The 24438-nt window shown below is 45.0% G+C and overlaps 1 protein-coding gene across 1 annotated transcript in view; it reads right to left on the reverse strand.

Moving 5' to 3' along the window:
- CUL1 (cullin 1) overlaps positions 1-6281 on the reverse strand; it is a 52253-nt gene extending 45972 nt beyond the window's left edge. Inside the window, exon 1 of the mRNA XM_082499577.1 lies at positions 6195-6281. The gene's annotated coding sequence lies outside the window, so the exon portion shown is untranslated. The remainder of the gene's footprint in view (positions 1-6194) is intronic.
- Between the last annotated feature and the right edge of the window lie 18157 nt (positions 6282-24438).

Raw genomic sequence — 24438 nt, forward strand, 5'->3', positions numbered from 1 at the left:
GCTAATCTTGCACTAGAACCTACCAAAATCCATTTAATTAATTTACTTAAGCATATATATACATTTTGATTTTATACTACTCCTATCAGTGATGGCACTCTAGCAAAGGCACATTTTCAGAGATAACCAAACTTTTCCAAAGTTATCTCTGAAAAAAGCACAGTAAGAGAACAGTTTGTTTTCTTAAGAAAATGCAGAAAATTTTAAAAGCGTTTTCAATTGTACAGTGAAAAGTTTCTCCTTTGGCTACCCAGCAGCAAGCAGAACGTTTGCCCATGACATTATTACCATGAAAAGCAGGATGGAAAGACTAGCAGCTAACAAAACAAGAACTATTTCCTCTAAGTCTCTTCCCCCCCCCCCGAATTCAGTCCTCCAAACTTTAGATAAAACCTCCAGATGAGTCTCCACTGCTCTGAGACTAGAGAAGCTTGCAAATTTACATATGAAATTAAGTTTAAATTATAGAGCAAACCAGGGTGAACTAAGGTCACACCAGCAGTTTTACTCCTGAATGCTAATGCACATTAAGATATTGTCCAACCTTAAACACACAGAGCAACAAAAAGCCAAGTTATAGCAGAAGCAAATTAAAAATACAAACAAGAAGTTTCTGAGTTCAGCTATGGCTGAAATTGCATCCTTAATAACACAAATTCTTGGAGCTCCTTGCTTTAAATTTAAAAAATTAACTTTTTTCTACCTTGTGTATTAATGAATCAAATACATTTGGGTCCCAGTAGCAAAACAAACATTATCTCCACGAAAATGGGAGATGAGAAACACGTCCATGTCTTCAAAAGATCAGTACATTACCAGAGCAGAGTGAGAAGCTGCCCACACTGCAAAAACTTTCAATCATCATGATCCTCACCATCCTATGTGTGAATAAAAAGTATGCATTTCTCCTTCACTGGAACACCATGTTTGAGACATACAGCAACATTAACTAGAGCAAATCTAACAAAACCCAAAGACAAGGAGCATTTTATATACCTTTAGGTACTTCTAATTTAAATAAAAACAGAAGTCAACAGTATTTAACTGATATTTAAATCTAGTGCATAACTACAAAGCCATTCAGAGAAAATATTTTTGATCCTTTATTCTTAGTACTGTTGTCAAGCAATGCTTCATACCTGTTAGACCAAGCTACAGCAGTGAAACCTTCTGAGTCTAAAACCAGAATAATCAAAAGGGCAAGGAAAGGAGATGACATTAATTTTTCCTGAGTTTTTGGAAAAACATCACATTAAAATTATACTGTTTATTCAAGAATCACAGAAGCATAGAACAGTTTGGGTTGGAAGGGACATTTAAAGATCACCTAGTCCAACCCCCCTGCCATGGGCAGGGACACCTATCACTAGATCAGGTTGCTCAAAGCCCCATCCAACCTGACCTTGAACACTTCCAATGATGGGGCATCCACAACTTCCTTGGGCAACCTGATCCAGTGCCTCACCATCTTTATCATAAAAAATTTCTTCCTTATGTCTAATCTGAATCTCCCTCATTCAGTTTAATGCTGTTGCATTAAACAGCATTACCTTCCCCTGTCACTACAGGCCTTGGTAAAAAGTCTCTCTCCATCTTTCCTGTAAGCCCCCTTCATATATCTAAAGGCCTAAATAAGGTCTCCCTGAAGTGTTCTCTTCTCCAGGCTTAACAACCCCAACTCTCTCAGCCTTCCCTCAAAGGAGAGGTATTCCAACCCTCTGACCATTTTCATTGCCCTCCGCTAGACCCTCTCAATCAGGTTCCTGTCTGTCTTGTGCTGGGGACCCCAGAGCTGGATGCAGTGCTCCAGGCGGGGTCTCACAAGAGCAGACTAGAGGGTGAGAATTACCTCCCTCGACCTGCTGGTCATGCTTCTTTTTACAAGTCCAGGATATAATTGGCAAACAAGGTAGGGCAATCTTGAGGATAAAGTAAAAGAGAAGCCAACTCTGGCAAAAAGTTTACATACGACTCTATACCAGTTTCCTGAAGTGCAAAATGGAATTAATATTTTCCTATTTTCACAGTAGCCTTCATTCATTTTATCAAGGCTCACAGATGAAGAGGGATTTAAAAAAAAATGACATTAAATAAAGTGGAATGTAATACATGTTTGGTTTATTTAGAAAAGTATATTTAATTTTGACCTGTATCATTTATAAGAAAAGGCGAGGTAGCAACATGAAGCAGTTCACTGCTGTGGCATTAGAGGTTGTGTGGGTAAAAAGAAAACTGTCAGAAAATTACCCACTGGGACTATGGGAATATGTACTATTTCCTAAAACAGTGCTCTTCCCAGCAGCTGTATAGCAAACATTCCCTGATTAAACCTCATATAACTACTCATGCCAGATAATGCAACCAGTGTTTAAATCTGATAATGTTCCATCTCTGTAGTTATGTTAAAGGCTATAAGTTACAGCACCACAGGACAATTTTACTATGAAGTTATTTAGTCATGTTGGTAACAGGTCTGAACTGTGTTGTTGTAGAACCATCAATAGTCAATCTGTAGCTGTTCTTCCACTGATAAACCTATGACTCTTATAATAAAATAGCAAGTTACTTATGCATACAAGCTCAACAGCTTTCCATAACTTTCCAACCATTACATTTTCTTGCCTTTTCCTTACTGAAAATTCTCCTGTAACAAGTAAGGGAAACCCAATGGTCTCTGTAACAAATTAAAAAAGCAGTAGTTTAAGTTGGCACCCTATACAGGTTACAACTTTTACCTAGGCCTCTAAATGTTGGTTCCAACAACCATTTCTTTACATGAAAATTACTTCAAAAATGCAGTAATTTAAAAGTTTTTATGAGTTTACACTTGCCAAAAAATAATGCTGGCACCTAAGTAAGTTTAAAGCAAGTTCATGTGTTCCTAAAGCACATGCAGAACTTCCAAGACCAAGCTTTCCGCACTCTTCTTTCCTCCAAGATATGCGCAGCAGGAAAATTGTACCGACCTGCAGGCTGCTGGGACTGCCTGTGCACATCCTCCCAGCATGCCCATCCAAGTGGGGGACATACTCTGTTTTCCTCCTGATGCACGCAGACAGACCCTGTTGGACAGCATGGGAAGTACAACAGTATGGCCATGCTGTGGCTGGATCAGTGCTGCTGTTCAACCTTACACTTTAATCTGATTCTTCCATCCTGGTTGAAAAGTGTAGTACACATGGCATCAGCATCCACCTGTAACACACTAACAACCTCTTACTAGGACAATCCCCTCACCTCACATTCATGATATATATTTTTGATGCTGAGAGCGGTATAAATGCAAGTGGGACATCTTTAAAACTGTTTCATCCACTGGGAATTAAAAAAAAAACCAAACAAAAAACAACAACACAAAAACAAAACCCCAAACTTCAATGCCAAGAGAGAAGACTCCAGGTGTACCCAATTCACACAACCACTGACACCCAGAATGTAACTGATCATTAAGCTGGGCCCTACTGAAATAATTGTGACTACACAAAACTAGGCACTACTTGAGAAACACAATAGATGAAAAACAGTACTCGGGGATCTTTAAATACAAATTGTAAGAAAATACTTTTTAAGCTGAATATCTGAGATAACTTTCTCAAAGGACTCAGTATTGTTTTCCTAACAGTACAGCTAAAATGTAAGACCTTACACTAACACAAAGAATAAGCTAAATTCAAAAAAGCCACCCCCAAATCAGTATCCAAATAAGGGTGTGCATCAATTTAGCTTAAATTAATTTAAATGATTTAAATTAAAGCAATGTAATTTTCTCATGCCAACAGTCCAAGTAACAGGCCCAAGTTATAAGGCAAGTTCAAACCAGTGCAAAAAGGACTGAAGTGGAAGAAAAATCAGTTCGTTAAACCAGTACAACTGTTTTGTCAGCTGAAGAGTGAGGTGCGTATGCATAATTTTGGTGCCTAAACTAAGAAACTGTTCTCTACATGTTCCCTGGATAGGCAATGGAAGATGTTTCCTCCAGAGGAGTGATTCAGATCAGAAGCCTAGTTCAGTTGCTCTGAGCTGTTGTCAAGTTACCAGGATCTGCATGTACGCAGCTAAGAAAATAAGAAGCTGTTAATACTAGGCACCAAACCTGGATTCTAGAGGTAGGTGTATAAATTACTCCTGCAATTGTGAATGTGCTCCCCATGGGACAACTACGTCCAGTGTTTCAACAGCAGCTCAAACGCATGGTGATGATATGACTCTGAAATGTAACCAATCTGAAGAACCAAAGCAACTAAGAAAGAACTTAGGTAACAAATACTGAGAAACAAGGGAAGTCACAAAGCTGGGGGAAAAGACTTCTTTCTAGTAGAGTCACCAGCAGAGACACAGAGTGTCAACACAACACAGACACCAACACACAACACTGCAGCACTTCACTGTGAGCATCTATGGAGTATAAACTATGTACCATGGTACCTATGAAGTATCTTATGACTTCTCCAAAGAGAATACTCCAAACACAACCCATATCAACTAGGTAGCAGTTCACAATATGGTATTGCAAACAATATTTGACCTAATTTAAGTTACATGGCCATTCGGTATTTCTGGTCCTCATAGACCATTCCTCCTAGTCCTGCCAAAAAGATTTCCAAGACAGACATTTTTTTCCCCAGACTAGCATCAGGGTATGCATGTGTATTAGGGGAGAGGTATGACTATATATGAACACATATACTGGGGGAAAAGTTGTTGAGGAAGTCAGTAACAAAATAAATGAAAACAAAATAAAGTAAAACAAGTAGGTAATCTGTGTTGTCTTAGTGCTGACTGACAAGTATACAGATAATCTAGGGTTAAATTCCTTTCTCCTCAAAGGCACAGCTGGAGGATTTAAATACAAAGTGGGGGAGACAACATGTGAGCCTACAAAGGGAAGGACTATGTGGAAAGGAAAGAGTATTAGGCGAGATCACAAGTAAGGTTTTAATGACAGGAAAATAAGATCCAAAGGGAAAAAAAAAACAGTGAAGGAAATAGTTACTGGGAGGATAAAAACTGAAAGGAGAAAGCTAATATGGGGATAATGATAGTGATGGAATATAACTTGAAGAGGAAATAAGGACAGGAAAAGGATCCCAGTAAGGACACCGTTAGCTTTCAGTGGGAAAGTTCCTATTATTTGCAACAACAAAAAACTGCAGGACTAGTCATCTGGATGCAGGCAATAAATGCACAAACAAACAAACAGATAAAAGGTTACAGGGGGCACCTTCTCTGGTAAGGCCACAACAGTAGGTGGCAACAAGGGGAAGCCTGGTGCACAGTCCTTGACAGTGAGAGAAACCTGGAGAAGGTGACAAGGAGGAGCTGTGGGAAATATCCCCCCGCAGCCACGACAGTACTGGGGACAGGGGGGAATTTCTCTAGGTACAACCAAACAGCTCCCGCGTGTCACTGGGGCTCTGGAGATGACTAGGATACAAGAGGGTGAGAGGAGGAGGCACCGAGGACAGAAGGCAAGTGAAGACCCAAAAGCAGTGCCCAGTGAAGTTGTGGACAAAAGCTCATGGGGACAAGAGAGCAGAGGCCTCAGACGAGCAGCGCCTGGGATGGCTGGGGTGGGCAGTCCTGGGGCCGGGGAGGCCGAGCGGGGGCGCGGGGTTGCGGGAGGACGGGCCCGAGGTCTAAGAACCCGGGGGGCGGGAGGGAAAGGCAGGAGCAGCCACCGTGGCGGCCCCGGCCATGCGGGGGCCGCGGTCACAGGGGAGGGCAGAGAGGCGGAAGGGAGGGCCGGGCCGGGCCGGTACAGGGAGGGAGCGGGCAGGCCGGCCGGCGGGCAGATCTGGCGGGGCCGGGGCAGACGGGCAGCCGGCGGGGCGGGCTCCCGCCCCAACGAGAGCGATGCATTTTGAGTGCGCAGTTAGCGGCCTCCCCGCTCCGAGACGGCCCGCGGCTCCTGGGGCCGGATCTGCGAGCGAGGCGGACAACAGCTCCCGCCGCCTCCCTCGCTCCACAGCCAGGTACGCGCCCGGGAGAAGAAAGGCGGGCGGGCGGACAGGCCGGGCCCGGCCTCCCCTTCCCCCGCGCCCGCTCCCCGCGGCGTGACTCAGTGCCAGGCCCCGCTCCGCCGGGCCCGCGCGGCCTCAGCCCAGCGGAACCACCGCCGCCTTCTCCCGGGCCGGGCCGGGCCCAGCCGGGCCCGGCCTCGCTGCGACACAACGCCGCGGCCTCCCCGCACTCACCAGCATCGCGCGTCCCGCAGAGTCAGGCCGCATCCGCCCGCCCCTTCCGCCTCCGCCAGGCCCGGATCTGCCGCCGCCGCCGCCGCCTCCCCTCAGCGCGGCCCGGAGAGCGCCGAGGCACCGCCCCTCGCCGGCCGCCCCGCCCCGGCCCACGGCGCGGGGAGGCCCCGCGGGGAACTTAGGCTGCCCGCGCCGGGAGGGAGGGCTGACTCCTTCCCCTTCCACTGAAGGCTGGGCGAGGGGCGCTGGGGGGGGCAGGGCGGCAGCGCCGCGGGGCTGGTGACCTGAGCCCGGCCGCCTCCTCGGCCGCTCCCTCCCTCCCTCATACCTCCAAGGAGCAGAGCTGGGGCAGGTCGGGGCCTGGCCCAGCCGCGCTGGGGCTGCCGAGGGGCCTGGGTTCCCGGCAGGCCTTAGCGGGGCTGTGGGGGTCGGCTCCTTCGCGGCGGGAGGTCGGTGGCGCGGGCAGCGGCCAGCCGGCCGCCATCTCCTCGCCCGCCCTGCCCCAGGGTTCACCACCCCCCTCTCCGCCCCCCTGCCCCCAAATTTAGTCCAGTGCCAGAGGAGCCGTCGGATGTGGTTCAGGGTGGCACCTCTCGACGCGATAAGACTTTCCTTCATCCATAACTAAGCAGAAACTTAGGTATTTGTGAGAAACGTGGGTTTCTAGCGCGTCCTGGACATGGTGAGGTGCACCCAGCCTCAGAGGCCGAGTGGACGGCACAGCTGTGCCCTAACAGCTTGTCCTTGTCGAGCAAGTGTTAAACCAAGCTGCGAGGCTTTCTGAATTATTCACATCAAGAGTCAGTACCTCGGGATTAACATTGCACTGAAAACTTGGTGATTAAAGTGCGGCTGTCATAACGTAGTTAGAAATCTTTCTGTAATTGTGAATTTCAGATTAATAAGAAAATGATTTGGAAAACCACGTTGCAGAGAAAAGAACAGGGTAGAAATTGACAGAAATTAAGTTTTATTGTTCAACTGTGAGCTGGTTGGAAGATCAGTGAAGGTATTTGGTCTGACTGATTTAGGGATAAGTAGTGACATGAGCCTGTTTGCAATCTATGAACAAATATAAGCAAAAATACCTAGTGTAGGTAACTTTAATTTATGATCATAAAATATAAACTCCCTGGCATATTTGCATGACTTTTATGTGGATTGCAAGTGGGGCAGTTCATTTTTCTTTGTAACAGTATGAAATGGATGGTACAAAATCATACCAAAATTAAGGGAGGTTTCAGAAAAGTAACGTTTTGGAGTCAGACCTGTCTTATTTATTCCTGAGGACTGTGGAATTCTATTGCTGGCGCTGTGCTGCAAAGGAAGAGGACGAGGTTTGCATATCCTTGGTATTGTGCTGTGTCGAGGTCCTCTGCACTGTACTCTCACAAACCATGCTGACTTTCCCTGCCGAGATGAATTCAGATCTGAATTATACCAGAAAACATTTAAAGCAATTCAAATGATGTCATAAAAAGTTCTTTACATTAGTATGAAGAGTTCAAGACAGAAAATGCAGTAGCTTCATAGGAAAGGAAAGAGAAACAGGGAAGCAATAGGAAGAAGCAGAAGATTTCTTTGCTCTGCAAAATGCTTTACTTGCATCCTGGTTCCTCCAGTTGTACACCATTTTTTTAAATTGGCCTTCTCAAAGCTAATGGCCCTTAGTCACCTAAGTGCTTAAAAAAATATTTCCCTCTATAATAACGCCTTACTGCGGCCCAGCCTACTGAAGTGGACACAGGCAAAGTCATTGACACAGCTCTAATGAAACAGTGCTGGCTAAGCACCTGAGAAGCACTGTCTTGAGGAACTGGTTTAATGTGTAGCAGGGACACTGTCTCAGTCAGCTGGGTGGCATCACAATGCTTACGTTAATTTTGCCCATGTAGACATACTTTGCAAATACCATTCCTAGGCATGACTAAATTTCTGGCTTGCTAACGTACATGAGTTGTACTAGAGGAGAGTTTGTGTGAGTCATGCTGGATGCTGCATCAGCATGGCCAGTTCTGCATGGTGTGTTAAAGACTGAGGAGAGTGAGGGCAAACAAAATAGTCTGTGGGAGACAGGAACCAAATCCAAAGGAGATCAGAAAAATAAGGAGTGATTTTTCAGTCTTGGTAAGTAAGTTTTAATGCTGTATTTTACAGCAGTTATGTTTACACAGAGGCAAAGCCATCGTTTTAAAATCCTAAAACAAGGGGGCAATAGAGTCATGGATATGCAAGGAAAGTGGAAGTGAAATGACAGAAGCGAAGAAAGTATGGGGAGAAGGAAGGTCTGAATTATCATCATCCTGCACTAGACTGTTTTTTTTGCTTTTGTGATTAACTGCAGTACAAGCTTGAGATCTGACAGTTTGGAATGTTGAAGCTTTGTTTCTTTTTTTTTTTCCTAAGGTTGCATTATGATTTGCGTACACTTTAAAGAGGCAAGGTACAGTTCTCTGATTTTATTCATGATGGTGTTAGCTCAGTTGGCACCTCTGAAAAGGCAGGCCATGAAAAAAATCCTCACTAGAAGATTTAGACATGAGGTATAACATGGCTCATTCATACATCCATTGAAAGAATTCCAGTATTGGGATAAGTGGTCACAGAGAGAAAAGGGAATTGAATGCTGAAATAGGTATTGCCCAATTACTCATAGCAGGATGGCTAATGCACTTTAAATTGTCCAATGGAACTGATGTACTTTGCATGAAAGGAGAGACGCTTCCCCTAGAGATTGAGGCAGCCAGAATTTCAAGGACAGACTTCATGAGAGAAATCCACTCTGTTTTTACTGAGGTGAGTTTGTAGTGCTGCTGAGAGGGGCCTGTTTTGAATGTAACTTGCAGGTTTCGCACTTGTTGCATCAGCAATGAATCAGCACACATCAAGCAAGAAAATTATCATGACGATGTTTGCTGTCGATGGGAGTAGGAAGCTCTGTTGGCAAAGAGGAAAAGCCTGAGTCATTCAAAGACACAGAGGTGCAGTGGCTGCTGGTTTATTACTACTGTCAGGAGGCTGGACGGATGGGGAGGGATAATTTCCCTGCTAGTTATATCTACAGTAATTGTCTGAAAAAGGTAATTGTTTCCCCACCTCAATACAGCTAGGAGGACAGGTTAAGGGTAGATGATAACCAGATTTTTTGCCACATTCTTATCAAATATGAGTTCCCTTGTGCTGCCAGTGCACCAGTGACTCAGGCTGGCAAAACAAACAAAAAAACATGACAAACCTGCTTTTTGGAATTTACTGACTCTGTAAGATATGCAAAAGTAGTGAATGCGATCCAAGACACTGTATGATGATGTCATATATAAACTACAGCCAGCTTGAATATAAGCAAATAGATCTTTGATTATGATAGTGACCCAAAAGGAAAAGAAAAAAAAAGCAAAACAAAAAACTCTACATCACTGTATTAGACTCCAGCTTGTAAATAATAGTTTTGAAGAACTAGATAAAGAAAATTCCTGTATGACAGTAGCAAGCCTGGATGCAAAGTTCTCCAAGATGCTGAGATTGTTCATAAAGCATGTATGATGAGAGGACAGATAACAGCAGAGAGGTCACTTCTAGACTTGTATCTGTCCTAAAAGTGTAAAGACTATCCTACGGAGATTCCCGAGTGTATTCATGCGTTTTAATCAGTGGTAAGGTACTTAATATTTTGAACTAATGCTGCGTGGGCTCACAAAATGACTTCTGAATTTATATAGGAAGTAGAACTCTGATTTGCACATCTCACTTTTTTTAAAGGTATGAGAACATTAACTGGTATTATTTTCATCTAGGTTACTTAGTCCAATGCTTCTTATTTACAAGGATGCAGGTGGTTAGTGAAAGCGATGAAGGGAGACCACTATTTACTTTCTTCCAGGAAAATTCTTTGGATGCTGTGGGGACAAAGAAAACATTAATATGATTTGCTTGGGGCAATAATATAATAGAGCCACAGAAATAAGTTATTAATAGATAATTTGGCCTTCAGAATACATCTAGATACAGAAAATCACCAGATATGTACAGCTTTAACTAATAATCTTGCACTTTGAAAGATCTGAGAAAATGGTACTCTGCAGGGAAGGCCTGTGAAACTAAAACAAATTTGTTAAATGGGATCTGCTAAATTTGAAAGAGGTTATCAGACTATACAAGGGAGGTAGGGAAGGGAAGGAGGAGATTTAGCAAGCTACCAGTCTGAAAAAGTTACTCGAGAGCAGACTTAGCACTAAGCTGATGGCACAGACTTTGCTGTGCATGTGAGTTGGAGATGTACATTCCCATTGCACTTGGCAGTGCTACTGGGTAGGGGACTGCATCTCTCCTCCCTAGCCTGATAAATGTTCTGATAAACGTGCAAAAAATTTGAGTGGTGTTTCCTAAACTTAGAGTGTTTTGGTCTGTTTTTCTGCAACAGCCTGCTGAATAGATACAGCCCTGATAGAGTTAGGGATTTGATGATGTGAAGGTGAACCTGCCAGCATCTGGTTTTAAGCCTATGGGTTTTCATCAAATTTGATGCCAGCATGTTACAATATTTTCCTTCTTCGTGGAAAGGAACTCCCTGAGCACCAGGGTGGAGGTTATCACATGCCTGACCCTGTTAGTGGTGTAACTGAAACACTCAGACCCCTAGGTAAAGAATTCCCATAGTCCAAAAGCGATTTTAGTTCTGCACAGGGGCAGGCAGCACCAACAACTCTGACTCACACACCTGAATCTGCCATGAAGAAGGGTGGATGTCTGGAAGCCTGTTTTGCACTTGTTTCCAACCAGTCATGGTGAGCGCAGCACACTTCACTGTCCTTTGTCCTTGAGAACTGATGGAGGCTCCTCAGAAATGTAATAGAGCCAAATGCTATTAGACTAACTCTCAAATCCATTTTTTGGAGCCCGAAAGCCAAAATTTCACAGGTAATATTTTTACAAGGTATGGCTATAGCTGAGAGGTGCCCTCAGGTCTGGTATTTTTTGTATTGGAAAGCAAGCTGTGTATGAATACAATGGGTTTAAACTGAAGTGACCATACATATGTTGTGCACCTTTCACACACGTGAAAATCTATTCCAAAGTGTAAGTGAGAATGCCTGGGTGAAAATAATGAGGTTCGCTGGCTGTAATCTTTATTGTTCATATGCATTGCCTCTTTGGAACCATAAAATATCCACCTCTCATGTCTTTCAATTGTAATGCCTAACCTCACATAGAGAGTCTGAAAACAAAGCAAAACTGAGATTAAGTGCTTAAGTGGTTTGTTGGTCTTAATGAGTAGCATCAAATCTGCCAATTATTGGTCACTTTGACAGCATAGACTTAAGGAAGCAATACAATCCCTGCCAGTAATGCCTTCCTGTTCCTGTATGATACTGTATTGCAGCACTGATACTTGTATTTGGTAAAGGTTGCATTGCCTGTGTTGAACATCTCTTACTTTTTGTGTCAGATCAATGTTTCAGTCAAGAATGTTTGGCTAAGCTCATAAGTGATGGTTCCCCCTTTTAAGGCTTTGTTCCTGCTTCTAAGCTGAGCAAAGTTTTCTCCCTAGCTCTGAGAACCTCTGTTGCTTGAACTAGTGAGAGACAGCAGGCACGGTTTTGCCCTTACTGCTTCCTCTTGGTGGGATTGTAAGCTAAGATACAGGAAATATAAAACAAAGTGTTTGGAAAAGGGATATATGGTTATGTACAGTATTTGAACATACTGTGAAGAGGCTATCAATTTCTATGGCTTTTCTGTTGAGTGGAATATTTGAGTTTCAGGATTGTCCATCATTGCTAATAAATTCGTCTTGGGCTCACTGTCTATCTTGAATGTTTGTATAAACTAACTGAGAACAGAGATCATCTGTGCTTCCAAATTCTGATTCTAATCTGAAGATAGTATGCGGAGGCTTTATGCAATGTAGTATCACAAGATTGTAAGTGGAGCACCATTGCCCATCCACAGCAAAGATGAATTATGTCACTTTGGATGGAAGATGAGCAAATTTCCACCTTGTTCCCAACTTTAAGGTGTTTTAAATTGCAGAACTGAGAATATTTGTTCGCACATATCACAGAATCACAGAATCACAGAATTATCAGAGTTGGAAGGGACCTCTAGAGATCATCTAGTCCAACTCCCCTGCTAAAGCAGGATTGCCTAGAGCACATTACTCAGGACTGCATCCAGGCGGGTCTTGAAAATCTCCAGGGAAGGGGACTCCACAACCTCCCTGGGCAGCCTGTTCCAGTGCTCTGTCACCCTCACCGTAAAGAACTGTTTCCGTGTATTTGAACGGAACTTCCTGTGTTCTAACTTGTGCCCATTGCCCCTCGTCCTGTCACTTGGAACCAATGAAAAGAGCCTGGCTCCATCCTTCTTCAACCCACCCTTTAGATACTTGTATGCCATAATCAGGTCTCCCCTCAGCCTTCTCTTCTCCAGGCTAAAGAGTCCCAGCTCTCTCAGCCTTTCCTCATAAGGGAGGTGCTCCAAGCCCTTAATCATCTTAGTTGCCCTTCGCTGGACTCGCTCCAGCAGTTCCCTGTCCCTCTTGAACTGGGGAGCCCAAAACTGGACACAGTATTCCAGTTGTGGCCTCACCAGTGCCGAGTAGAGGGGGAGAATGACCTCCCTCGACCTACTGGCCACACTCTTCCCTATGCAGCCCAGGATTCCATTGGCCTTTTTGGCAACAAGGGCACATTGCTGGGCCATGGATAATTTACTGTCTACCACAACCCCCAGATCCTTCTCCTCCAAGCTATCTCCCAGCAGGTAAGCCCCTAACCTGTACTGGTGCCTAGCATTCTTCCTCCCCAGGTGCAGGACCTTGCACTTGGTTTTGTTGAACCTCATTAGGTTCTTCTCTGCCCAGCTCTCCAGCCTGTCCAGGTCACGCTGGATGGCAGCACAGCCCTCTGGGGTGTCAGCCACCCCACCCAGTTTGGTATCATCAGCAAACTTGCTGAGGATACACTCTGTCCCCTCATCCAGGTCATTAATGAATATATTAAACAAAATAGGACCAAGTATTGACCCCTGGGGGACACCACTGGTTACAGGCCTCCAACTAGACTCTGTGCCGCTGATCACAACCCTCTGAGTCCTGTCCCGCAGCCAACTCTCAATCCACCTCACTGTCACCTCATCTAGCCCATACTTCCTCAGCTTCCTAATGAGGATGTCATGGGAGACAGTGTCAAAAGCCTTGCTAAAGTCAAGGTAGATGACATCCACGACTTTCCCCTCATCCAGCCAACCAGTTATAACATCATAGAAAGCTATCAGATTGGTCAAGCACGATTTACCCTTGCTAAATCCATGTTGACCACTTCCAATAACTTCCTGTTCCTCAACGTGATTGGAGATGACATCTAAAGGCACATGTGTACTCTGGGAATTCATAATGAAAAGAAGATGGTGGTAGTTTTTTTTTTCCCCTTCTCAGTCATTTCTAGCTTAAATGCTTTCCATCAGAAATGGTCCCTTTCTGCTAATGCCTCTGCTGTGTACTGTGGCAAATCATGCACTGAGCCACTGCCTTTTCTTTTTGCATCATATTCTTCATTGGGCTGAAGGTTTCTCTTGGGCCTGAGATCCAAGACTCAGAACTGGTTTAAATCATTAGAGCTCTTTCTTTGTAGAAGTTTTTACAGACTGAAAGACACCCTTGGTTATGCTTCTCATTATGTTTATTTTTATTTTGAGTATTGGCTAACCTGCTCCTAATGAAGCAGAACTATAAGCTTCATTGATGCTTAGTAAAAGTGTATTCCTTTTTTTTTTGTTTTCTGCAGTGGTTTGATATTTTGTGGTATATAGAAGCAGCTGTTCACAGACACAACATATATATTGAAGCAAATTGATGTTCTGACTAAGCATTTTTCATACTGGAACACTACTTTTCGGGCTTAACTTGTGAAATTGTTTCTCACAGTATTTCTACCTGAAGGAAAAAGAACAAGGAAGAAAAGTCTCACAGGAGAATGCCTCTCCTGCAAGTCACAGCTCAGCTTGTCACACTCAGCAGATTCAAAACAGGAGTTTATCCTTCCTGCATGCTTACTCAGGCTGCAACTTCAGACCTTCCAGGGCTTGTTTTCCTTGGTTTGATCCCTTTCAGATGCTTCACAGGACACACTTTCTTCTAGGGTAATTAGTTTCTGTCTGATTAGTATCAGTTTTAGCCACTGTGCTAACTCCTCCAGGCAGGAAGGTCTAATAAGGAGCATCCTAAGAGATTGGTCATAGTCTATTTAAATGCTGACAAGCTTGTGATTTTCCTTCAGTGCCATGATACTTCAGAGTTTATATGCTTCAAGCTTATGGTTTATGTCTTGCTGTATAGTTTTCTGGTGGAGGAATGTAGGCAGAGGAAATATTTGTGTCCCAGCTTCTCACCAGCTTGACAGGTAAAACCAGTGAATTATCACAATCACAAAAGGGATGATTTTAGTAATTTGATGCATTATTTGCATATGTCAGTGCATGGCATCAACGTAACACAGATATTGGCAGGAACGGTAAAAAGAGAGGTGGTTTGTGTGGTCAGGAAAGCAGATGCTAGCTGAAAAGCTCTTTGAAATGTAGCCTATACTACAGAAACCTCTGCAAGTCCCTGCTTTTGATATTTGTGGTGTGAGTCCGTGGGTAACTATGACAGTGACAGAAGTGCTAGTAGCTCCTGGGGTGTTACTGGCTGTGAAGACTGCTCTTTCTGTAAAGAGACCGTCGGTATGGGGCTGACATAGGGGCCCATGAATGGACATGCCAACCAGTGACAAAGGACTCTGGTCCTTCCCTCAGCAGAGCAAAACTTGTCTGTACTGTCCTTTACCTAGCATGCATTTCTGTAACACAGAGAAGAAAGTTCAATGCAGTGCTTCATTTCCCCAAGGTACCAGCCCTTCTCCCACCTAGGGAGGTCACTATTTCTTAATCCTTTACTTCTAGAGCCCACCCTTCCATTTTGGTACCAACTCAGGACATCACGTGAATTGGCACCAAGCTGTCCCTTCACAGCTTCTCCTGTTTCCTCCCTTTGCTTATGAACAGACCTTGCAAGAGCATTGCTGCTGCAGCTCCCTCCAGCTCATCTCCCTTTGCCCTGGCTGCAGCTCTGCTGTTTCTTACTGGTGTCCTCAGCACGTGCCCTCCATTGGACTTAACCAGTACTGCTGCGATGTGAGGCTTCATTTGCAGTAACCCAGGAGATAGGTATAGAGATACATATAGAGATAGGTATAGATATAGGTATAGGGATGTGTGTGCTTGTGTGTGCCTTTATTATTTTTTCCTGGTTGTTTGTAAGAGGCAATTATGCTCGTTTTGTGCTAGGAATGGGCAGAGGTAGTAGCATTTTCTACTGTTGTTTTCAATGTGAATAATGGTGTTTTGCCTAAAAGAACAGTTCGTTCAGACAGACACAAATATTTCCTCATTTCAGAGAGGAACTCAGTTGGGACTGTCTTCTGCAGCCTACAGCATCATCTCCAATAAAACTCGGTGGCTTTCCCTTTTTCCCTGATAGACCACTCAAGAAATAAGCCTTGTGGGAGAGAGACCAACAGTCCTGCATTTCGAGGATGTGAACAAACTTGCTGGGGTGATTTGTTGCCAATCTCTCAATCTCTACCCTCTGTACAGTACCCTTTCCTTCAGTGATATTTAGCTGAGTTTTTTTTTTAAACTGATCTACACAACTGAGTCAGTTACTTGTTTTTCCTGAGTGTTGCAGTGAAAACCTGCTCAGTGTACGCAACTTAAAGCAAATTGGGATCAAAGCACTTTATTGATCTGTCAACAACGTGAAATTGAGCATCAACCAGCGAAGTGATGCATTCAGAATCAATAGTAGTAATGCAAAAGGTAAACCCCCAAACCAGACACTTACTAATATTAATAAATATCAGCAAATTTCTAAACGCCCTCTGTGACAAACACAAAAGAGATTTCTGAAGTGCTACAAGCCTTTCCCATAGGAAAGGCAAGGACTGTGCAAAGCACTGAAGAGAACTCACCTTTACCACTAGGGACCTTTCTCATTTCTCGGGTTCAAGAGAGATTAATTCCATCTGGGATGAAGGCAAACAAAGACTAAGCAGTTGCTTAGGGGCATGTAGTGCTTGCAGAAGAAAATGACTAGCAGGAGCAAGGTATAGATGCCCGAGAGGGCTGCCATTGCTTTCAAGAAAGATATCAAGGATCAAGGCCATAGGAGGAAAAGAGCTCTTGAAGTGCAAGGAAAAAGATGCTCAAGAGGGGGAAAGTTGTGGATGTCATCTACCTTGACTTTAGCAAGGCTTTTGACACTGTCTCCCATGACATCCTCATTAGGAAGCTGAGGAAGTATGGGCTAGATGAGGTGACAGTGAGGTGGATTGAGAGTTGGCTGCGGGACAGAACTCAGAGGGTTGTGATCAGCGGCACAGAGTCTAGTTGGAGGCCTGTAACCAGTGGTGTCCCCCAGGGGTCAATACTTGGTCCAATTTTGTTCAATATATTCATTAATGACCTGGATGAAGGGACAGAGTGTATCCTCAGCAAGTTTGCTGATGATACCAAACTGGGTGGGGTGGCTGACACCCCAGAGGGCCGTGCTGCCATCCTGCGTGACCTGGACAGACCGGAGAGCTGGGCAGTGAAGAACCTAATGAGGTTCAACAAAAGCAAGTGCAAGGTCCTGCACCTGGGGAGGAAGAATGCTAGGCACCAGTACAGGTTAGGGGCGGACCTGCTGGGAAGCAGCTCGGAGGAGAAGGATCTGGGGGTTGTAGTAGACAGTAAATTATCCATGGCCCAGCAATGTGCCCTTGTCGCCAAAAAGGCCAATGGAATCCTGGGCTGCATAGGGAAGAGTGTGGCCAGTAGGTCGAGGGAGGTCATTCTCCGCCTCTACTCGGCACTGGTGAGGCCACAACTGGAATACTGTGTCCAGTTTTGGGCTCCCCAGTTCAAGAGGGACAGGGAACTGCTGGAGCGAGTCCAGCGAAGAGCAACTAAGATGATTAAGGGCTTGGAGCATCTGCCTTATGAGGAAAGGCTGAGAGAGCTGGGACTCTTTAGCCTGGAGAAGAGAAGGCTGAGGGGAGACCTTATTATGGCATACAAGTATCTAAAGGGTGGGTTGAAGGAGGATGGAGCCAGGCTCTTTTCAATGGTTCCCAGTGACAGGACGAGGGGCAATGGGCACAAGTTAGAACACAGGAAGTTCCGTTCAAATACACGGAAACAGTTCTTTACGGTGAGGGTGACAGAGCACTGGCACAGGCTGCCCAGGGAGGTTGTGGAGTCCCCTTCCCTGGAGATTTCAAGACCCGCCTGGATGCAGTCCTGAGTAATGTGCTCTAGGCAATCCTGCTTTAGCAGGGGAGTTGGACTAGATGATCTCTAGAGGTCCCTTCCAACTCTGATAATTCTGTGATTCTGTGATTCTGTGAAGAGCACAAAACCAGTTGGGACTTCTTTCCAAGAAGACGTGTTCACCATAAGCAGGGTAGTAGCAAATGTCCCTTAGTGCATTTGTAAGGAATGGTGAGGAAATTCTGCATGCTCTCTACATCTCTGCAAAGTTCATGCAGAGGGAACCAAAAGCCTTGCTTTCACCTCTGGCATCCCTACAACCAAATGAATGTATATGTTGTAAATGCTCTTATTCACATAGTCTGAATGTCCAGATCAACTTACAGGCATGCCCAGCATCTGTGCCCAGTGCACGGCCACTAAGGGCAAGAACACCCCCCTGAGTCTCCTGAGCACAGGGACTGCCTCAGGACCAGCACCCCAAAGCCCAAAGGTCTTCCTCCAAAGGATGCTGGGTGGAGGGGCAGCGGGCAGGGATGTACAGGGGAGCCCCCATCACCCCCATGTCACAGTGCCACCACCCAGCAATGCAGCAGTCACAGTGCCCTGGGCAGGATGAAAGGGAGCATCCTCCTGTGTCTCTATGCCAGAGATGGCCTGGGGGCAGCCTGAAGACATGAAGTCCTTGAGGAACCCATGGAATTACTTGGAGGGGGCTGAGGGAGGAAGACCGGAGGAGGCTGCACGAGGCTGCTGGGATGAAAAGAACCACCAACACCAGGAGGTGCCCGAGGCTATCAGACCTTTTCAGCTGGATAGCAGTGGCAAGACCAAGGGAATACCTTCTTGAGAACCACTGCAGAGCTCATCCTCCTCATCCCCTGCAGAGCAGCAGCCATAAGAAAGGGGATGCAAATATGTTGCAAGAGGTCCCAGTGCTTGGGAGCAGCTAGTGGTGCCCTGCCAGGTGTTGGAAGGATTCTTGCCCCCAAGGCCTCGGGGGCCTTTTGCCACTCTTGTAAGCCCCCAAGATGGCTTCAGGTTGAGGGAGAATAGGGCTTGGACATCTCCTGGAAGGCGTGACAGCCTGTGGGAAGAGGAGGCAGGTCTTGCTCACATGCTCAGGGAATAGCTGATCACCAGTGCTGCAGTCAGGAAGGAATTTTCCCCTGGAGCAGATTGGAACTGGTCCCTGGGGGTTTTTTGCCTTCCTCTGCAGCGCTGAACATGACCACTTGTCAGGGCTCCTTTGCTCCATTTTGGCTAGGTTACTGCCTGCTGCTCATGCACCATGAAGACGGCCTTTTGTGCCCTGCAGCTCGGGGGAGGAAGGCTTTTTTTTTCCCCCATGGTAGGTTAGCAAGTATCGCCGGGGTGTTTTTTGCCCTTCCTCTTGCAGCATGGAGCACGGATCCTTGCCAGGGCTCCTTTGGGCCATTTTGGCTAGGTACCTACTGCCCCTGCTCCATGAAAGTGGCCCTTGGGCCCCGTATCCGGGGGGAGGGAGATTTCTAGACTCACAGGGTGGGCCCTCAGGGTGGCCGCCGGGGGTTGCTTCTTGTCTTCTGTAGCATTGAGCACAGCCCCTTGTCAGGGCTCCTCTGAGCCCTTTCGGCTCGGTTCATGCCAGCTGCTCTTGCACCTCCAAGGCACCACTCCTGCCCTGGCTCTCTCGGGCTCTCTTGCCCATTGCAAGTTTGGAGCGGGAGCGAGCTCTGCTCTTCCCGTGGCTCCATGTCCCCAGGGGTTCTTGCTCGTGCAAAACAGCCTGTGCTTGGAAGGGCTCCAGGCTTGCTGCACCATCTGGAGATGCCACTTTTCACCTCTCTCTGTGTGCAGTACAAGTGCAGGGCAGGCACGAGAGCGCTTGTCATGCATCACTGGCCAAGAAGCACAGCGGCAGAGCAAGTTTTAGAAGGCAAAAAGTGTGCTTGTCATTAGTATGCATCATACTTTTGAAAATACCCCAGGGTACCACACACTACTTCTTCATCTTCTTTTGTGTGTGTTTGCTACAGATACTCATTCTTCAAGTTCTCACTCTTCAGGAAACAGGGACTGCTTGGCCTGTGTCCCTGCTGCTACTTTCTGTGGCTCTGGCCCTTTGCCAGACTGCAAGGGATGTTTTTTCAAGCTAAACTGAAGAATGCATCAGCCTGCTTCTGGCAACAGGTTTATTGTGTTCATGCTTATGAGCATCAGCTCTGAAACAGATTCAGAAAAATAACATAGAATAACATAAATCATAAAAGAAAATAAAATCCTGTTTCCACTCGTAACCTTTTTGTGTCTTTGAAAGTGTTTTTAGAGCTGAAAACCCCCTGACATTTCAGGCAAATAACATCTCATTGTTATTCGACTCCTCGTGAGCACAGGGAATAGAATCACAGAATGCATTAGTTTGGATGGGATGTTAAAAATCATCTAGTTCCAACCCCTCTGCCATGGGCAGGGACACCTCCCACTAGACCAGGTTGCTCAAAGCCCTCTCCAGCCTGGCTTTGAACACCTCCGGGGATGGAGCTTCTACGACTTCCCTGGGCAATTTGTTCCAGTGCCACACCACCCTCATAGTGAAAATTTTTTTCTTAACATCTATTCTAAATCTACCCTCTTCCAGTTTGAAGCCATTACCCGTCATCCTATCACTATGTGCCCTTGTAAAAAGTCCCTCTCCAGCCTTCCTGTAGGCCCCCTTCAGATACTGGAAGGCTGCTATAAGGTCTCCCCAGAGCCTTCTCTTCTCTGGGCTGAACAACACCAACTCTCTCAGCCTGTCTTCATAGGAGAGGTACTCCAGCCCTCTCATCATCTTCGTGGCCCTCCTCTAGACCCACTCCAACAGGTCCATGTCCTTCTTATGTTGAGGGTTCCAGAGCTGGATGCAATATTCCAGGTGTGGTCTCACGAGAGCAGAGGGGCAGAATCCCCTCTCTCAACCTGCTGGTCACGTTTCTTTTGATGCATCCCAGGATGCAGTTGGCCTTCTGGGCTGCGAGCACACATTGCTGGCTCATGTTAGAACAGAGAACAGAACAGAACAGAATAGAATAGAATAGTATAGCATAGCATAGCATAGCATAGCATGGCTGAGTTGGAAGGGACCTACTGCAATCATCGAGTCCAAAAGGGCTGGCCAAAAAGCATATCATTAAGGGCATTGTCCAAATGCCTCTTAAACACTGACAGACACAGCACAGATTTTTTTAGGGAAAGTGGCTCACAGCTTCTCTATGCCATTGCTTGATTTCTTGACTGTTGTGGAGACTGGCAAAGCAGTTCTTCAGTGATGGTCTGAATTGTGTATGAACAATGTGGTAGTGAGAATGCTTCTTTGCTATCAGCAGAAACTAGGACATTGCTAAACTAAATGTTGTAAAGTATTATAGCTGGAACCCAGTACGTTAACTTGTGATACCTGGTCTCTAGATTCTTAAGGTCTAGTACAGCCAAAACCTTGAGTTAATTTGCTATTTTGAGGTAGTGTAAAGAATAGTCAGTAAATGTCCAAAAATAAAGTTTGTGTGATATCTGTCTAGATCACATAGGATTTAGTAATTTGCATAATGAGAGAGCTGCCAGAATGCCTTAATGTTCCTATCCCAGAAGTGTGAGAAAACCTAATGAATTTTTATAGCTAGGAGACCTATTCTGTTGGCTAGTAACAACTACCTTTGCAGGGTAAAAGTGGTAGCTTACACTCAGTAGAGCAAGTAATCAGTTTTACCCTAATTCTCTGGTGTTTTTTCATAGCCAAGTACTAAAATCAGATAGTAACAGATGATGTACATTTTTTTCTTAAAAAGGAAGCTAATTTACAAGTCAATTATGAAGGAATTAAAATTGATGTTTCTAAAATAAACCAAGTACATGGTGGTTTTTGTGACTGATGCTTTTAGTTATTTGTTATTATGGTTTGCTTTTTTTGTTCAGCAATTTACAGTGGGTCTCCCACATATTATTGCAAATTAGCCTACTTTGCTGGATAACAAATACTTTTATCTCTTCACTAAACAAAAGACTGCATAAAATGAACAATATTAATACTAGTATGTGAAAAACCTAGTGCTCCAAAAAAGCCATTATAAGTACACTTGAACAATAATTACAGTCAACAATGCCTCCACTCCTTGAAATTTGTCATAGAAATGGTGATAGCACTAAACTTGATTAAAGTCTGTGACAGTTTAGACATCTACTTAAACACATTTCCAAACCATGTCTGCCCCCTTTAGAAATAAACACACAAAAATACCCCCAAAAGCTGAAAATGTGTTCATTTTCCTCTATTTTCATATATTGATTTCTGGACATGAGGTATTCACACTTAATTTTTATTATTGTTAGTGTACCTATCTGTATGAACCGCATGGACTCCAGTTATACAATGCGGCAAGACAACAAAACTAAATGATTTGTCAAGAGCTATACGTAGTGTTCAGGTTCAGATGCCATATCCAGGTTAAGTGCTATGCTAGTGTACGCACCCCTCAGCACCATGCAGATCAGTTTTTAGTTCCTGCTAGCTTTAGTTTTTCTGCTGAAAACACAAATCAGCCTAAAATTGATCCTTTGACAGAGGCTTGGCTGTATGCTTGGGAAGGATTACTTATGTTTAATATCATGGCAATTTTGTTAAATCAGAGTATCAGACTGATGGTCAAAAAGTACACTACCCCCACCTCTGCACCATTTAAGGCTATCTGTCAAGATCATGCTATGCCAGTAGAGAAAAATAATGTTAAATAATACAAGCAATTCCCAAGGCAACTAATCCCTAAGGAACAACATATGAAGACATTTGAAAATAATTCTAATGACACTAAGGTCAGTAAATCACACAGATGCATAGTACGCCCTCACAGTACACACTGAGAATGGTTAATTCACAACCTGTAAAGCTGTAGGATGAACACAGACCAGGTGCTAGACTGGAGACATCTTGGTTTTCATCTATTCTTACCACTAAATATGATGCTGATTGTTCCTTTTGTTTCCATGCTGTGTAAGATGACATGATAAAACTGGGACTAATGATTGCCAGGATGGGCGAGGCAATGTGTGCTGGACTTACTGCTCAGGCTTTTTTTTTTTATTTTTGACCTTGACACGTTCAAGAAATAAAACACTTGAAATAAAGCAGATGAAAGTCCGTGTCCAATGGATTGTCTAAACTGGCAGATTTACCACGCTTTAGGACATGTAAGTGAATAAAATGTTAAGGGCAACTTCGTTTTCCACATGGACAGTCTTGGTTTTGCCTAATACTTAACATCAACCTCATTGGTCAATGTCTGACAATAACTGATGCGACACTGTAGCCAAGCTCCACCACAAAAGAGGGTCTATGTACACAAGCGGGACAGCTGGTACAAACATGCTTGCTCAAAATGCTAAATACTGCTGGGTTTTGGCACAAACATGAAGAACTTTCTATTTGTCCTGATTTGAATTACACAGGACTAATTTATCTTCTAATACTTGGGAAGAATGCACTTTTAGAAGACTCTAGTGTCTGAATTTGTGAAAATATTTACTTTACAGCCAGCTATGGTATGTGGGTTTCGAGATCTCCCTGTTTTTGAGCTTGCCAGGTGCAGGTATGAGGACGAGAGAGACCGGGCATTTGACCCAAGCTGGCCAACAGGATTATTTCATACCACGAATGTCACATTCAATATAAATTAGAAAGTTTGCTGTGAAGTTCTCTCTCCCTCGATGGTTGTGATCCTGAGAACTTCTTACCCTGGTGCTGGCCCCCTGAGGCCTTCCCTTTGTCCTGAATCACGGAGTCACGGAATTTTCAGAGTTGGAAGGGACCTCTAGAGATCATCTAGTCCAACTCCCCTGCTAAAGCAGGATTGCCCAGAGAACATTACTCAGGACTGCATCCAGGCGGGTCTTGAAAATCTCCAGAGAAGGGAATTCCACAACCTCCCTGGGCAGCCTGTGCCAGTGCTCTGTCACCCTCACCGTAAAGAAGTTTTTTCTTGTGTTTGAATGGAACTTCCTGTGTTCCAGCTTGTGCCCGTTGGCTTCATCCTGTCACTGGGAACCACTGAAAAGAGCCTGGCTCCATCCTCCTTCAACCCACCCTTTAGATACTTGTAAGTATTAATAAGGTCTCCCCTCAGCCTTCTCTTCTCCAGGCTAAAGAGTCCCAGCTCTCTCAGCCTTTCCTCATAAGGGAGATGCTCCAATCCCTCAATCATCTTAGTTGCCGTTCGCTGGACTCTCTCCAGCAGTTCCCTGTCCCTCTTGAACTGGGGAGCCCAAAACTGGACACAGTATTCCAGTTGTGGCCTCACCAGTGCCGAGTAGAGGCGGAGAATGACCTCCCTTGACCTACTGGCCACACTCTTCCCTATGCAGCCCAGGATTCCATTGGCCTTTTTGGCAACAAGGGCACATTGCTGGCTCATGGATAATTTACTGTCTACCGGGACCCCCATATCCTTCTCCTCAGAACTGCTTCCCAGCAGGTACACCCCTAACCTATACTGGTGCCTAGCATTCTTCCTCCCCAGGTGCAGGACCTTGCACTTGCTCTTGTTGAACCTCATTAGGTTCTTCTCTGCCCAGCTGTCCAGCCTGTCCAGATCACACTGGATGGCAGTGTGGCCCTCTGGGATGTCAGCCACCCCACCCAGTTTGGTATCATCAGCGAACTTGCTGAGGATACACTCTGTCCCCTCATCCAGGTCATTGATGAATATGTTGAACAATATTGGACTGAGTATTGACCCCTGGGGGACACCACTGGTTACAGGCCTCCAACCTGACACTGGTCCATAGCATGTCAAGTAGTGCTCGCAGTGTCCGACATTTGCTGTCTGCTGCTGGGAATGCACAGCTTCCTACTGATAGAATTGGCTGAGTATAATCCTTGTATATTTTGTATTGGTATAGGGATTGGTATTGGTTCTTTAGTGTTATTTAAGTTAATTATCTAGTC

Source organism: Vanellus vanellus (assembly GCF_965231255.1).
Source record: "Vanellus vanellus genome assembly, chromosome: 2".
In the NCBI taxonomy this organism is placed as follows: Eukaryota; Metazoa; Chordata; class Aves; order Charadriiformes; family Charadriidae; genus Vanellus; species Vanellus vanellus.